At 42.8% G+C, this 13,851-nt stretch overlaps 1 long non-coding RNA gene across 4 annotated transcripts in view; it reads left to right on the forward strand.

Moving 5' to 3' along the window:
- LOC118930950 (uncharacterized) overlaps positions 1-13,851 on the forward strand; it is a 382,945-nt gene that overhangs the window by 121,689 nt on the left and 247,405 nt on the right. For 2 of the 4 annotated variants that reach the window (XR_008997854.1, XR_008997853.1), the window contains exon 3: positions 6,830-7,014. This is a non-coding gene — a long non-coding RNA (uncharacterized LOC118930950). The other 2 variants (XR_005032218.2, XR_008997855.1) reach the window with 2 other exon arrangements.

Below are 13,851 nucleotides of genomic sequence, written 5' to 3' on the forward strand. Positions count from 1 at the left end.
GACTAAATGTCTGTACTATTCTAAGTAGAAATCTGAAGCCTCATATTAATTTTAGCAACTGAATGACCAAATTCGATAATTCAGGCACTGTAAATGGATTAGGTTTTGATGTTTTGGCTATATTTTGCATACTATCTGAGACTACAGTAACCCATTGGCAATTCAGGTAAGTAGGATCTTGGTTTTGCTTAAAAATCATGAGGAGATAATTATCCCCATCATTGATGAGTAGTGAAATGTGATTGGCTTTAGAAATATTTATGCCAATATTGGTGCTTGGGAGAGGCTTAGGGCTTAAAAGAGGTGATTCCAAAAAGTCCCAGAAAAGTGAGATTAAACCTTAGATAAGGTTTTGGAGATAGATTTTGGTGGGAAGGTGGATGAGGAGCAGGTTTGGGAGGGGATCGGAGCTTGAAAGAACATGGTGGGCTCAGAGATGGCATAGGAAGCCATTGAGTAAGGGCAGCTTGTGTGACAGACCTGGAGTCTATGCCCAGAAAAATGGAAAAATGAGTGGAATTGAGTGGAATCCAGGGAAGCGACAGAGTTGTGATTTGGGTGGCTGGAAGGAAGATGGTTTCAATTAGAATCAAGGGGTGGATCTGGAATTGAGGTCCAAAGAGTTTTCCTTCACTCTCCCTACCACAGGGCCGTGAGAACTGAGAGGAACCACCAGTCCTTGGGAAACAGATTTGAAGGTGAACTGGAAATAGGAATTGAGCAGGATCATTAAAATTCTGTCTATGTAGTTCAAGCTCAATAAACTCAGGCACCTGGTAATTACCCAATTTGGATCCTCTGATGTCACTTCAGAGTTGAGAGTTTACTCTAAACATTGAGCATATGTGCTATATTTTAGCAAAAAAGACAGGGTTAAGTACCCTACAGGAATAAGAATATTTCAGGAGAAACCCCATTTCTTGAGATAATAATGGCATAAAGTTACCTCAAAGTAGACATTGACCAGGGCTGCTTCAGAGGCTTAAGGATTATAAATACTATGGGTTCTATTGTTCAGATAACAGGACTGTCAGTTAGTTCTGAGAGAAGAAAGCTGAATTTATCTTGTTGAAGAGGGAGAGAGAATATTGGAACACAATTTACTTGATGATTACTTGATCAGGGCTTATATATATTTCTGGGTGAGTACAGAGGGTTTTGATTCATTCTAACAGAGAGAGAAAACTTTTGTTAGCTCTAACAGAATAAGGCTGATTGGCTCTTGGACCAAAGCTGCATGCCTTTAACTTACTCGGCTTAAACCTGTTTTGTTTTGGTTGTTTAATCCTAATGGGTTTCAAAAATCCATGTTTCTCTAAGTCTGTGATTTTAAAAATAAAGTTTTCTAGTACTATGTCCCTGATACTCACCAGCAGAAACAGTTTTACAGTTTTGAGCATATTCAGTCAAACCAAGAAATAATTTGATTTATGTGGTCTAATCATGTTTATTGATCAAATTAACTGCAAAATAGTTGATTCCCTCATTCATTTTGTGTTGTGAAGACTCAACCTTCAGCCAGACCTCATACTCTTTTGTGCATTAAGAATTGAGAGTCTAAAGAGGGCCACTCTCCTAGAAGGTTTAGACTTGGGTTTTGGTATCTGGGCCAGAGGGATTCCAAAATATGTTAGAACAGTCCATTCCATTTGATGAACGTTATCAAGCACAGGATAATAGTATCATCCTGCTACTGTTATGTGCCTGTTGCTTTATGTAATCTGGTTCCCAACAATCCTATAAGAAGGTGAAGTTGTTGTTATTATCATTTTACAAATGAGAAATCTGGGGCTTAGATAACCTGCCAAAGGTCATCAAAGGCTGAATCAGAAATTTAACAAGGGTCTGTCTGACTCCAGATTCCATAATTAAACTTCTGGACGTTGCCCATACTTCTGTCACTCTTCAAGTGAATCTAGTGCAAGTTGGCGCCAGGAATGCCATAGGTTTATTTTAACTAGTGTATTTTTGCACAGGACAAGTAATTCACCAAGAAACAATCACTTCTATATCAGGCCTCAATTAGGATGCATACTATATCTTTATTATCCTAGTGGTACTTATGGGACAGACTCATTTAAACTAAATCACCATCTATCCTTTTGGTGGAAAGGAAGTGGAATAAGAACACTGTTCAGGATTAACCTGTGGACATAGTGAAATACTGGCAAAAAATTTTGCCTTATAGTTATTCTTTATTCTGACTTTTTGTTTCCCTCTCTTCTACCATATTTTCAAGTCCATCATTGCTTCTAGTCTGGATAAGAATCACCAACTGTATTAATTCATACTAAGGTTTTAGTGACTAAGTGCAGCATGAAACATTTTATCTTCTCTTCAAAACAAACAAAAAGAGACAATGGCTACTACAGAGAAAGCAAACATTAACAGCACAGATATTTATGCACTCACTAGTCATCAGTATTTAACTCTTTAATGTACTAGGTACAGAAGGATGGCAATATGCCTCCCCCACGTATGCCACTTGGGAATATAATTTTGAGTAAAAGGCACTAAAAAACAGCAGGTGCAAGAAGGGTGGTCTGACCCTCCCTTTTCTTCCTGAAAGCAGGAGATAAAACTCTCATATGAAAGATGCCCTCCTTGTGCCAGGAGATAAGGAACACTCTTATCACCAGAGACAGGGAGCTGAGGCCGAGAGAAATCTGTACAGGCAGAACTTGTTAAAATAATTCTTATCTTCTTTTAGTTTTCCCATATATTTTAGTTACTTTTCCACAGTTGCCTCTGTTTGATCCATCTAGCATGCACTTCAGGTCTTAATTTCCTTACGAAGGCTCCTGTGTCCCATAAAACTTACATTAAATATATCTGTGTGCTTGTCTCCTGTTAATCTGTTTTACGTTCATTTAATTCTCAGGCCCAGCCAGAGACTCTAAGAGGGTAGAGGTAAAATTTTTCCTCTCCTACAGTACCTGCAGTACTGTGCGCAACCCTGCAGAGTGAGACTCAGTAAAATCCACTGCCTGACCTCCAGGAGTGTGTATTTGAACACAGGGAACAGATGAGTCAACATTACCCTGGCAAAGGTTTCACTGCAGTTAGGTAGAGGTGCCCAGAGCACAGAGACAGGAGGGTGGGAGTTGGGGGTGGGGGTAGGGGCGGGGAAGCGTCACTTTCTTTTGCCTAGCCATCACATTATGTAAGGCTGGCACTTTTGAAATAGTGAGGTGTGAGGGTCATGTAGCTCTCATAGCTTTCAACCACGCTGGGCACCCTCAATTCAAGTAGGCTTGGTGAGTCATGATGTCCATGTGGTCTTTCAAGTGTGTGCACCCTTGGGTGCAGGAGTGGGGATGAGGTGTTCTCTCCTAACCATCAGGATTCCTAAATGTCATCAGTTCCTCAGTGGTAGTTTCCAGAGGTTCCTATTAGGCCCAGAGTAAGGATATAAGGGTAGAGGAGTAATGATCTTTTTTAAAGAACCTTCTAGTAAATTAGGGTTTAGGGTTCAAGTGAATATGCTTCTGGTTTCTGAAGAACTATATTAATGACCCCCAAAGAATTTGGGGGAAGTAGAAATGGCTTTTGTCAAATTGTCAATTCCACTCTTTGTGAGGGACATTTGTATGGTTTAGGCAATCCACACATTCTGATGGCATTTATTTTAAATAATTTTGATGGTGTTTCTCTTGATTTTTTTTGTGGCTGGCTTTTAATTTCTTTGAATAAAGTTAGAAAGTCTCATTATCATGTATTTTCTTGCATTCTTGCATTTTACATTGTAAATACAGAGATCCTTATGATTCAGCACTCAATCCACATGTAATTTATTGTTATTTTCAGGGTCAGAAGCTGAATCTGCCACCAAAATCTTCTTGCTATTCAAGAGTCATTCATTTGAATTAAGAACTACTCCCCACCATTTTTTGTAAAGATATGTTTGTATTATTTAACCATTATAACATTAGTCCATTAAGACTTACAACTAAATAATGTAGGATTATTATTATTATTTTAAAATAAATTAGCCAAAGACAGGAGAAGTCAGAAGGAGTTGGTGGTGATTTTGGGAAAAGGAAGCTATTGAGAGCTTCTAGAAAGTTTTGGCCAACCCTTGATAAGGAACTTGCCTTGCCAATGGGTTTCAGCCCTGGGCAAGTTCGCTATAGATTCAGTGAGACTGAGGAATGATAATGGAACATTATTAGGGTAAAAGGGTTTATTACTCAGCTTGTTCTCACCACAGCGATAGGTCGAGCACTAGAATTATGTCTGCATCTGACAATCTGCAGGTCTGGAATCCCCCTTTGTCTCTGCTTTTGCACAGAGCACTGGGCAGAGAGCTCTTCATATAGTGACTCAGTCAATAATAGCTCATTGCCCACGGGTGTGGGAGCAGTAGCCTAGCAGCAGGCCAGGTACATCCTCAAGTAGTTTATGTTCAGGTGAGGATCCTGGCCATAGGAACTTCAATTTTTCCCAGAGAACTCCATGAAAAAATAACCAAGACTAGAGAACAAACTTTGCCTTTTTTGTTATTTTGTACATGGTGAACCTTTTAAGCCTCCTAGGCCTAGAACAGATTATTTTATTCACCTACTTAGGAAGATGCTGAAGTTACAGTAAGTAGTATCAAATTAAATGATAGTCTGAAAGACAATTTTGGTGTTACATTAAAAATTTTTTTAATATTAATAAATTGGTCACAGGATGGTAGTACAGCATGGAGAATATAATCAAGGCTTCTGTAACATCTATCTTTCTGCATTGATAGATAGTAACTGCACTAAAGGGGATGAGGTAATAATATGGGTAACTCTTGAACCACTGTGTCATACATTTGAAACCAATATAAGATTGTATATCAATAACTTTAATAAAAAAATTTTAATATTAAAAATGAAACATGATAAAACAATGCACTTACAATGAATATATATTTAGTTTTCTTTTTAAAAATGTGTCAATTTCTCTTAGGGAAATAGTTAAGCTATATTAAATTCCATGTATAAGAAATCGTTCTCCTTCCCTATTCTGTCTAACCAGAAAACTGCTCCTAACCTAGCTTAAAGCAGTGTTTCCCAGATGTGGCTGATGATCCTAACACCATGCAGAACTCAGTACAGAGTCCCAGATACCTATCCTACATCTACAGTATCAATGTCCAGGAGTGAGGACCCAGGAATCTGTTTCTTAAAAAGCTATCCGGGTGATACAGGTACTCTGGCAGATTTAAGAATGACTGCCACAAAACAAACGGGGAGTAAAGCTCTCAGTCTTATCTCAGCCTCTCACTGAATATGCTCCTGTGATGGTTTAAGGTACTAATGACCTTGTCGTAGGCTATTTCCTGTTGATTAATGACCAGCTGGAAGAAGTTGTCTCTAGGATCTTTCAATTCAGACTGCCAATAATTACCCAACTAAAGATAGGCCTGCAGTTCAGATGTGTAGCTGTCCTCTACAAGTAACACTGCACTCGGAGGTTGTCTTAATGCATTCCTTTTCTAATTCATCTCTCAAATGCCACAGTTGCTCCAAAACAGAAAAAACAAACAAGAGGATCAAAGTGTATTTCTCTGCTGGAACAAACAAGCAAGGTGGCAGGGGAGATTTAGCCCTTGGGTAGATTTTGCTGAAATGTTCTATTTGTGTAGCAGTGATTTGTACCAGGTAATGTGAACTAGGTTGCCCTCGGTCTCTGTAAGATTACACCCTATTTCCTTTACCGTGCTGCTAAGTGATTCTTAGGGAATTATTCCCCTTTAAACTTCTGTCTGCTAACAGAGGGATCTATGCTTCCACTTTATGTATGGCTCGACAAAACGGTGGCTTCCTAAAGCTGCCTGCTTTTCAAAGCCTTCAGGCCAGAGCTGCAATCTTTCCACCTACCCCTTTCCTGAGAGGTAAAGAGAATGTTCATACCTCTGGTCTTGTTACCAAGCAACAGAGTTCCATTTGCCAATTGCCACCATTTCCTTCTCATAGTATTACAGGCCTTATTATTAACATTTAGTTCAGAGAAATTGCTGTCATTATGTGAAGTAACTTCCTTTAGAGGTTATTCATTAACCTTAGGTATTTTACTGTGTAATTATAATTGCCAAGTGCCGCAGGCTTGGAAAACCTTTGAACTCCTCAAGGTATTAGGGGACAGCAGAAGGGATACTATGTGATTTTTCTTCCTTTTCTAGTTAAGTTTTAATCTTGAAGGTGCCCCATTTCTCCTCAGAGGTGTCTGCCTTCCTAAAGGGTAAACTCTTCCATCCCTTTCTTCCAGGTTGCTGACTGTAAACTCAGATGGTAACTGCGGAAGAACTTACCTGTTAGAGTCTGATTTCCCCAAATACTGTAGACCAGAATGAAAGGATTCCTCTTTTGTCTTAAGGAAAAATCGTGCGGGATATCAGAAGTCCAAGCGGCCGGCACATGCACTTGTGCCTGCCTATGTGGGGCTCAATACCTGGAATTTTATATTGTGCATAAACTTGTTCTAACGCAAGGGAAGACCTTCATCCTATTGCTCACTCGATGGCTCTATAAAAGCAATTTTTTGCTCCCCAGCTTTGCAGGGGCCAGGTGTGCGTTCCATAATACGCCTATTATACAGCCCTTATCAGTAGCCAGTGCTTACACAATGACCCCTCTGATTTGCCCCATTACTGCGTGGTTGCCAACGACTTTGGTCCCACCCAGCACTCCTTCAGGTATGCATGTCATATATATTTTCAGGGAGAAAATATGCACCCTTGCTTCTCTCTTTGTTTCAAGATAAACAAAAGAAACTGGCGTTTTTTTCTTGCCCTAACCACACGTGCCTGCAGCACGGGTGCCCTAAAAAAGGAAACCTGTTTCCCTCCTCCCAGGTTTCTGGTTTCTCCACCCAGTCTCCCTACAGTCCTCCACTCCCGGCACCCCGTCCTTCCGGCCTCCACCCAGACTCTCAGAGACCCGACATTCCAGGTAACCCGACTCCGCAGACGCGGGAGGCCCACGTGACCCGCCCCGCCCACCGCGTGAGCGCCCGCCGCCTTCCGGAAACCAGGGGCAGGTGAGCCAGTACTCCTTGGAACCTGAGTTTGGTGTCTCCCCAAACGGTACTTGCTTCTGCGTCAGACAGCTTCCACTTTGTTCTCACAAATGAAAAGGCACGCTGGCCGTGAGTTTCCTGGCGTGGACTGAGCTGCAAGACAGAGGCCCCGCGACCCGGGAGGGAAAGGCGGAGCGGGCTTTACGGGAGCCGCGGCGCAAGTCTGAACGCGGAGGCTTCGCGCGGGGAGGGCCGAGCCGCCCCGGCAGGAGCCCGAGCTGCCGGCTCGCCTGGGAAGCGCGTCCCTGCGTCATTTCCCTGGCTCTGCCATCCCTCACTTGCCCTTGACAGCTCCTCTCTTTGATCCGGAAAATGGGAGAAAATAGGGGACACTTTGATATTCTTTAAAAGGCGCGGGGATTTGCTGCTTCCTCTCCAAATAAAGGGCTTGTAGGGAGTTTCTTTGAGAACTGGAAGGAACATGCTGTCACATGTAATCTAATGAGCTCTGCCTCCTCTAACAGTGCCTATTAATCAATCAACCAACGCTGAAAACGTCTAGTATGGATTCTGTGTACTGTGGAGGCATAAGGGCGTGGCCTCTGCTTTTAAGGCATTTATGATTAGCTGGAGAGATAAAACAGTGTAAAAAAAACGGTGTAAAACATGATAACATTTATTGAGTACTTCCCATGTGCCAGGCTCTGTGTGGCACTTTATTCCTCATAACACCCCATCAAGTAAGTACTGTATTATCATCTCTGTTTTACAGACACTTTAGAGAGATCACTTGCTCCAGGGCACACGGTGTGCTGACAGTCAGACTGCTCCTAAGGTCTGGTTGGACTCCAGGGGGAATGAGGGGCATTGCAATCCCAAGTCTTTTTAACACCCAGTGAAGGCTGAGTGGTCAGTTGCATTTGACCACAGCTCTTCACACACCGCTCCACCCCATTAGGGGACTGTTTTCTTTGCCCTCTCTCTGGAGAGCAGAGAAACTGCCCTGAATCATGGCTGAAGAAATTTTAGCCTCTGCTGTCCTTCTGGCTCCTATATACAAGTTCTGTTTTTTTCTCCTTCACCTGTCTTCTCTTCTCAGCAATCATAGCCCCGTTAATTTCTCTTTAGGAAACGTTAACCTTGTGATACATCTTGTCTTGTGCTTTGTGATTTTATTACCTAAATAGAAGAAACCTAATTCAAACAGTTAAATGTACAAAGCATACGAAGCAGAACTTCACTTCAGTGAAGTGGGACTTAATGGTCTCTTATGTCCCTTTCTCTAATATTCAATGATTCATTCTCCTCTACTTTATGTGGAGCAGTGACCTTCCTTAAACACAGTCAGGTAGAATCAGGGTTTCACTAGTACCCCAAAGGCAGGTCTGAAAAAACAGCATCTTCAACTTAATTTGCCACTCGTGGTGCCTCAAGAACCAAGAGGATATGGTTTCCCAGGTAAGTCAACATCTTGATAGTTTTTAATAGAGTGAAACACCAGCCAATAGGATTTTATGAGTATTCTGGGAGACACATCCTTTGACCTGGCATATAATCTTGCCTCTCTGGAAGCTGGGCTAACTATGATGGCTCCCTTGGGTATTCAGAAATGGGGAACTTTCTGGAGTCTGGCAAATTCCAGATTGATGGGAATTAATACTGGGCCCACTGTTGTTTCTTTTGTATATCTCTAGTTGATGGGGATTGAGAGGGCCTGTAAATCCTGTAAATTTCATATAATTCCCTCTTTTAACCAGAAATGTGGGAATCTGAAAATTGCTACACTTAGTTTTGCTTTTGTTGGGCCCCTGTCTTTGCATTACTTATTGGTAGAAATAAGGACAGAACAAAGGAGGGAAACCTGGGGCCCAGTCCTGACCTGCTACTAGCCAAACTGACACCAATCGTACCAGTTCCCACCCATTTTGGCCTTAGTTTATTTAACTTTAAGAAAAATAGAATAAAAATTTGGACCAGACCAGTGGTTTTAAAGTCAGAGCAGCTCTGCTTTTTATCTCTTATGTATTGGAGATTTGTGTATGATATTTGTTTAAGAAAAAGAAAGGGAGATTCACTGATAATAACTGTTATAAACCCACTGTTCTAGAGGTTCACCGAGGTCTTCAGCTCTAATGTGCTGTAATTCTCTTAAAGGCACTCGGTGATGGCCATGGTCCTTGGGAACCACAGCTGTGTAGTTTGGCTGGATTATAAATTGCATAAGGGAAAGGAGTGGAAGACAGGTTGGAAGTGAAGTTGCAGTCCAGATTTGGGATTGCCAGGGGTGCTGGGCCAAGGAGTCTGGACATTGTTTAGTTGGAACTTGGGAGACACCAGAGATTTTTGAGAGGAAAATTTTGTCAGTTATGATTTGCACATAGCTCTGAGTAACAGAGACCTGAAAAATAGTGGATTAAGCACAGAAGAGTTGCTTCCTCACATAAAAGCCTCTGGAGACCTCTTACAATTCAAGGCAGGCATGTGAGCTCCATACAGTCATCAGGGATCCAGGCCTCTCCTAGATTTTTGCTTTTCTATTATAGTGAAGCAGGCTTTTATCCTCACAGTTACCTCATGGTCTGAAATGGCTGCATACTCTACCCGTTGCGCTTGCACTGCAGGCTAGAAGGAAGAAGAACAGACTGTGAAAGGGGCATGCAGGCCTGCTGAGTCTGCTTACTTTAATCAGCCTTCTTGGCAGTCCCTGACAACCCATTTTTTAAACATCTCATGGCCAGAACTTAGTTCTCATTGCCACATCGAGTTTCAAGGCAGGCTGGGAAATGTGCACTTTATTCTGAGCAGCTATGTGACTAGCTAAGGCTCAAGGTTCTGGTACTAAGAGAGAAGGGAAGATGGATATTGGGGAAGCAGCTTGTGTGTGGTCTCTTTTACACAAAATAATTAGAACTCTGCCCTGGATTCATTAATTTGGTGGCAGTAGGTGGGAAACTGTGGACTAGGTGGAGGGACTGAGGCCCGAAGCAGTGACCCTAGGAAGATGGGCAGGGGAGATAGGGGAGCAAATGCAGGGGCAGGCCAACAGGACTCTCCCCATTTGACAGTATTTTGTCAGCTGGGCATGAGGAAGTGGGAGGATGCAAAGGACATGCTGAGTTTTGGAACTATGTACAAGGGATGCTGGTGATGCCAGTGACTAAAGTAAGGAAGCTGGAGGAGGTTTTAGGAAAGGTCATGAATTTGATATTTAACACGTTGAGTTTGTGGTGATGGTGGTATACACCAGGACTGGGGCTTACGGGAATTTGTATTGTACATTTCCAAGTAAATACTAAGTTCACCTAATTTTTTTTTATTCCTAATATCTAGGATGTCCTACTGTCTTGGCTGCTTATTTGGGCTCCATAAGTTGTTACTAGGAACATTCTGTTCATTATGGTGGAGTTAGGCAATGGAGTTACCTCTTCTCTACTGAACCTGAGTTCAAAGAGGTTCTTTACCACAGTTGGGCTTAAGGATCTTGAGAATTATGATAAGGATGATGTTCCAGGCAAATGAATTTCTTAAAAAGGCTTCTGCCCAGACTCCCTGTGTTCTTCTGCCCTAGTGAGCTCAAACATGGACAGACTGGAAACTCCTTAATCATACAAGAGGCATTCCTTAGGAGCAGATTCCTCTATTTCTCTTGCTCTGAGCCTCGCCAGACTTGGCCTTCCCTATCATGGGTCCATTGTTAGGGTGTCACAGACTGAGTGGGGGCTGCCCCTGCATTCAGGAAGCATGTATGTAAAGAGCAACATGAGCATCTGTGGGTACAGGAGAAAAACTTACAATGCAAATGTGCAAGTGAGGGCCCGAATTGGGTGGGGTGTGGGGAAGGACAATAAAGCTAATGATAAAGGTGGTCAAGAGATTAAGGATTAAGGGGTCATGGGCTCAGGTGGCAGAATTTAAATCCACTGACCATGGGCATTATGGGGAGGGTTCTTCGTGTAAATTGCCTGGGTAAAGGTAGCTCCTTATCCGACAAACTGGGTCCGATAATCCCAAGTGAGGGCCTTGAAAACGACAAGCTCAGTGAGAGACAGGAGAGGGGTCATCACCCAGCCTGCGTGGCATGTGTAGGGTTGGGTACCACCTAGCCCGGTTGCCAACCTAGGTTGGTGATCCCTTTCCTTCAGCATTTTGAAGACACTGTTCTGTTGTCTTCTAGCTTAAGATGTTGCTGCTGAGGATATCAGTTCTGACCACCAGTCCTTTATTTGTGATCTTTGTTTCTCTTCCCCAAAGCTTTTAGAATCTTCCCAGTTTGACTTAGAAGTGCTTTGCTGTAAATCTTCTATTAGTTAGTATACTGCTCCCTTAGTGGCTCTTGCTTGTGTCCTTCAGATATGAGGGATTTCTCATATTATTTCTTTCATAATTTCTTCCACGATTTATTCTCTGTTCTCTCTTTCTGGAAATTTCATTAGTCATATGTTAGATCTCCCAGATATCTTTTCTCTCCTATTTTTCATTCCCATGCTTTATATTCTGTGGATCTTAGTATTGCCATCTTTATAAGGCAATTAAAAATATTTTTTCTGTTGTCATCAAGAAGGTGGTCATGGCCCAAAGAATGGAGATGGAGGTAGTGAAGGTTTTTTGGTGCTGGGGTGTTGTCTCGTGGAGAAGTGTTCTGAATTTTGCTGTCACTTGGCAGCTAGTCATCCCCCACTCAGCCCTATTCTTCTGTGTGATTAGACACAACTGAAGTTCATTGGTTCCGTGGACTTCTGAATGGAAACAGAGGCCTTCTCTACAACCTCAGTTCTTCCCACTTTCTGTGTCTCTGTGGCTTTGAACATACATTCATTCTTCAGGTTGGTAATGCAACTAAGAAATTGAAGAAATGGAAGGTCGTAAATGCACAACCTGCTGTTATTAGGATACATAGTGTGGTTTTAGTCCTACATAGCTACTGATAAGTTAGTCCTATGACTCCAGGCAACCAATTACTTATGTTGCCTGAATGTAGTTGCTTTTCTGAAAGAAACTTGGACTAACCTGAGTTTTAGAATATTTTCACTTGAACATCAGATTGGCATAATACAAATTTAAGAATGCTTGCTTATATTTTTGAATAAATTGGAGCATTTAAAAAGAAAAAATCAAAACAATCTTTTACTTCTACCCTCTACTGACCCTCTCTTTGTCTTACAGGGAGTCGAGTGAGCCTTGCCCAAGTTCTCAATGTCCTTGCCATCCCCCAGCCTCCAGGCAAACTCCCTTCCCTACAGTTTCTGCACTTCTGCCACACCATTTTGGTTCTTCCATTTTCTAGGCCATCTCTTACTATTTTTCACACTTCTCTGCTTCCCTCTTGCCTGATTCCTCTTCTTCTCGAAGAGGTTTACAAAGTGGGGCTTGTGGATGTCCGGCTTCAGGATCAGCTGAGGCCTGACCAGACCTACTAGAGCAGTCTTCTGGGAGTGGCGTGGGGCGGCTGAGGGGTCTGCCTGTTGTTCAAGCACTCCTAGGCATTCCCTTGCGCACTGGAGCTCAGGTTACGTTGCTCTAATGCACCAAGCCCAGTTCCTGACTCTGCTTCACATGCTTGACCCTTTCCCTTGGGGAGTTCAGATGTGGGCAGAGTTCAGTCTCCTGTGATTACCAGAGGCTCCCCTCTACCTCTGACCTCTTATCTGGTGTTGAATCTTTTACTTCCAGGTGTTCACAGGGGTTTTCCCTGTGCTGGCTGTGACCACTCGCACTTGCCATTTACTGGCACAAGCCCCTCAGTAGTTAGGCACTTTTCTCCTGGGTCATTTTGTCGATGAGGCCACAGAGCCTGAGGGGGATATGTATGGCAGCATCTGCTTGTGAGGGAGAACCATACTAAGTGCCTGTTGAATGCGTGGATGAGAGAGCAATCCACCCTGCACATAACTCCCTTTGTAGACTTTATGTAATGTCTGGGTTTGTCATTCGTCCTTGCATTACTTCTCTTAGAACCACTGGCCAGTTAGAGAGGGGGAAACAAATGATAAATTCCATGCAGGACTTCAGCATTGACAAAGTGGAAAAGCTGTAGGAACCGTCCTAGAATGTGGCAGGGCCAGCCAGGAGTGTCCTAAAATGAGACTTTACCCAACAGCATTTTTTTCTGGAATGGTGTGATATTCTCTGACTGTTGATTATGGCAGAACTGGTGCAGTGGAGGTCAGGAAGACAGGGAAGGGGGAAGCTATGGGTTTAGAGATGGCAAAAGCAGTTCTATCAATGTTAGAGACCTTTGTAAGGGGCCCAGGGTTTTAAAAACTCAGTTCAGCAATTTTCTTCATAAAATTATCAGAGGAGTAGATCACTGTACTGTTCACACCCTGTATGTGAAACCGTCCAAATGTCGCAGGAAAACCCCAGTATGCGAAAGGAGTTAGAATGATTGCACGTTAGGAGGTTGGGTCACTGCTGGCCAGATCTGGCCATGATTTCAGTCAGTGTTAGTACTTGAGGAAGGAATGTTTGATCTGACAGAAAGTGGGTATGGAGTGCAGCCCCTCCCTTTCACAGGTTGCTGATGGGTGTGGGTGTGGGGGATTACTGCTTCTCCCAACCATCTCCCTGCTACAGCTGCAGTAGAGGTTGTTTCTGCAGCTAACCTTTAGTTTTATCTGTCTCTCACTGACCTCTTAGTTTTATAATGAGTCAGTTTATTTGCTTGTGCAAATTCAGTTTTTCTTAGAAATAGAACAGAGCTAGAACGAGGCCAGTGTTTTGATTGTTTCCTCTTAAGAAGGAGAAATCACTGTCGTGGCCTGTGTAAGCCACGGCGGCCCCTCTTGCTGGTTTATTTCAATACCGTGTGGTGAAGTCGAGCAGGCAGAGAAGGATCATCTCCCTTCTCGGAGCTGAAAC

This window comes from Manis pentadactyla, chromosome 5 (assembly GCF_030020395.1).
Source record: "Manis pentadactyla isolate mManPen7 chromosome 5, mManPen7.hap1, whole genome shotgun sequence".
Taxonomy (NCBI): domain Eukaryota; kingdom Metazoa; phylum Chordata; class Mammalia; order Pholidota; family Manidae; genus Manis; species Manis pentadactyla.